Raw genomic sequence first — 3521 nt, forward strand, 5'->3', positions numbered from 1 at the left:
TCAATTAGGTAATTAGGATGAATCTCCGCAAGGGTATCCCACAAATAAAGTGGAATACCTAGCAAGCTATCTTTTCGGGAATACGTGAGCCCTTACAAAATTCAGCAAACAAGTCAGAATACCAAATCAGGGTGCAATCGAGAATTGCACCAAACAAAAGGAACATAGCGGTAGGAATGTCAGGCAAAATAACACATGGTTAGAATAAAACAGATCCGATAAGCATAGAATAGAACAGAAAAATCGGCGACTGTCACGTTCGCTCCTGCCTCGCCTAGCGAAGGCTTAGCGAATGCTCGCTACATGCTCGCTTAGCGATGTGCTAGCGAGCGGCTGCGGGTTCTGGTTTTAATAACAGTACAATTCCAGAAAGCTCCACACCCTATGGCATCCATCACAGAAATTACATGGTTAAACGTTCAAGATGTTCATACATACTTAAATTCACATGCAAAACTTAAGATATTTTTATAAATTCAATCATAATGCCATATGCAAATTAAGAACGTAAAGCGGTAATAGTAATGCAAACCTGTTTGCAATTGAATTGCAACCTTGAATTGGCAAGTCACTCTTAGGGTTGGCGCCGGATTGAGTTGGGCGGAGATAACCTTGGTGCAGATGAGTTTCCTTCAGGGTTTCCTTTAGGGTTGCTCTGAATTCTCTGGGTTAGCCTCCAGGGTTTGCTGTGTTGCTTCTGTTAGGGTTTCCTTGCTAGGGTTTCTGTCCGTCTGCCTCTGTCCCTTTTTCTGAATGAAGCTCTGCTATTTATAATAATTTTTTGTGACCTGATGGGCTCAGAATGAAGCCCAGAATTTTCTGGTATTCGCAAGCTTCGCTAGGCGAGTGGTGTAGCGAAGGGTTCGCTAGGCGAAGGATTTGCTCGCCTAGCGAGCATGCCAGTTTGAGCCATTTTCTGGATTTGGCCACCTGTGAGCTGGGTCTTTGTTCCAATGCCTTGAACAATGAGTTGGAGTGCCTTGAAAGTGTCTTGAAAGATTAACAGGCAAATTTTGGGGTATGACACCAACTCTCGCCACCTCTGGGCGTACTCTTTGAACGTTTCCTTGTCCTTCTGGGACATGGCCCTCAATTGATCCCTATCGGGAGCCATATCCACATTATACTTGTACTGCTTGACGAAGACCTCGCCAAGATCATTGAAGGATCGGATGTTCGTGCTGTCTAAACCCATATACCAACGCAGAGCGGCACCGGACAAGCTGTCCTGAAAGTAGTGGATGAGTAACTGATCGTTGTCGGTCTGAGTTGACATCTTCCTGGCATACATGACCAGGTGGCTGAGAGGACAAGTATTTCCCTTGTATTTTTCAAAGTCAGAGACCTTGAATTTCACAGGGATCTTCAAATTGGGGACCAAGCAGAGTTCGACAACAGACTTGCCGAAAAGATCCTTTCCTCTGAGAGTTTTCAATTCCTTGCGAAGCTCAAGAAATTGATCGTTCATAGCGTCCATCTTTTCATAGACATCTGGGCCTTCAGATGGCTCAGAATGATAGATGGTGTCGTCTACTCTGGGTAGAGTATGCACGACAGGAGGAGGAACAACAAGGACCAGGCTAGATGCCGGCATAGAAGCAAAAGTTGGAGCAGGACCCTCAGGTATAAAATTGGGAGGCATCCCCCACGGGAATCCGGCTGGCATGGCCGCTGGAGCAAAATGTGCACTGGCTGCAGGCACAGTTCAGGAGACAATCTCAGAGATGATTGTCCTCTGGGGAGGAGTTGAAGGCGTCGGAGAAGACTGGCTCTGAGCAGCCAAGAATGATTCCATCAAGGCACTCAGTCTGGCCACTTCCTCTTTCAGCTCACGGTTCTCTTGTTCTAGGTGATCCATCAGTCTTGAAATATTGGCTCTGGTGTAGTACCGGTGAGTCAGCTTGTCTTCAAAATAAATGAAGAACACAGAGTTAGACCACAGGACAAGAAGCCGGGAACAAAACCTGCTTATGCACATGATGCATGCAATGTTTGTGCATATGATTTGTTTTTTATTTCAAAGGAACTCTAGGGTTTTATTCGCAAATTTTGGGAAATATTAATCATTTATCACATATGGAAATATCTCATAAAATAATATCAGGGAAAAGAAGTACAACATTGTCAATCATATACAAGAGAAAAGGAAAATAATCATCCTATGGATCCCTAGAAACAATCATCTAAAGCTCGGGACACAGGAAGATAAGATGCACGAAGTCTCTTCACCTCCCTCTCGTAGGCTGCCTCCATATCCGCCTTCTCTTTGGCGAGTCGATCGTACTTCCTCTTCCAAAACTTGGAAGACTGAGGAAGTAGAGAAGTCCATGCATCATCAGGATTATCAATAACCTGATGTTCGAGGAACTCTATCAAAGCATCCTTCTCTCTGATCTGCTGAATCAATTCTTCCCTTTCACGGATCCAGGCACGTGATCGGTCTTCGTCTCTCAACTCCTCTACTCCTTGGTTAGGGAGGGTTGAAGGCCCAGTCATAATCAAAAGTGTAGGTCTCGGATACTCGTAAGGCATGAGATACTCAGAAGCTCTCTTCCTAACCCAAGCAGTATAAGGCTCCAAAGCGACACAGTTCTTAGGACCTAGCTCCTTCCTTCCTTTCCTATGAATCTTGCGCCAAGCGCGGACCATCCTAGCTTTCAAGCCTTGGGGATCTTTACCCTCCTGAAAGAACACACCCTCTAACAGAAGGTTATTGGGTTTATCCTTTAGGGGGAACCCAAGCTAACGACGTGCCAAAAGAGGGTTGTAGTTAATCCCACCACATGTACCAAGAAGAGGCACATTGGAGAATTCACCACAAGAGTCGATAATTTGCGCACCATCATACACGCGGTTGTACCAAAAGATATCATCATTAGTGAGAGACATAAGTCTCGTGGACCACCGTAGACATCCCTTGTTCTCCTTGAAGGCGACCGTCTGCGGTAAGTGAGAAATAAACCACTTATACAACAGAGGCAAACAGCACACAATGGCGCTACCACCCTTTGCATTCCTCATATGCAAAGAGAAATAGGTATCACCCAACAGAGTCGGAACGGGATTAAGAGTAGAAAAGATCCTAATAGCATTCACATCCACAAACTTGTCGATGTTGGGGAACAATACCAATCCATAGATGAGAAGTACAAATATGGTTTCAAAGGCATCCTCACTCATGGCCTTCCCATAGATAGCAGCTTGAGCAATGAGGAACTCATAAGGGAGACCTTGAATTCCACCTTGGTAGTCATATGAGCATCAACCAGAGATTCATCTATGTGTAACATGTCAGCTATCTCTTGAGAAGTAGGAATACTCTCCAAGCCACTGAATGGAAACTGGTCTAGAATAGGTATACCCACAAGATAGGCATACTCCTCAAGCGTAGGTAGAAGTTGGAAATCCGGAAACGTGAAGCAACGGTACAAGGGATCATAAAACTGCACCAATACACTCATCAACCCTTCATCCACCTGAGTAGTCAGAAGAGGAAGAAGCTTCCCAAAACGAGCTTTGAA

The sequence above is a fragment of the Lathyrus oleraceus genome, chromosome 5 (genome assembly GCF_024323335.1).
Source record: "Lathyrus oleraceus cultivar Zhongwan6 chromosome 5, CAAS_Psat_ZW6_1.0, whole genome shotgun sequence".
NCBI lineage: Eukaryota > Viridiplantae > Streptophyta > Magnoliopsida > Fabales > Fabaceae > Lathyrus > Lathyrus oleraceus.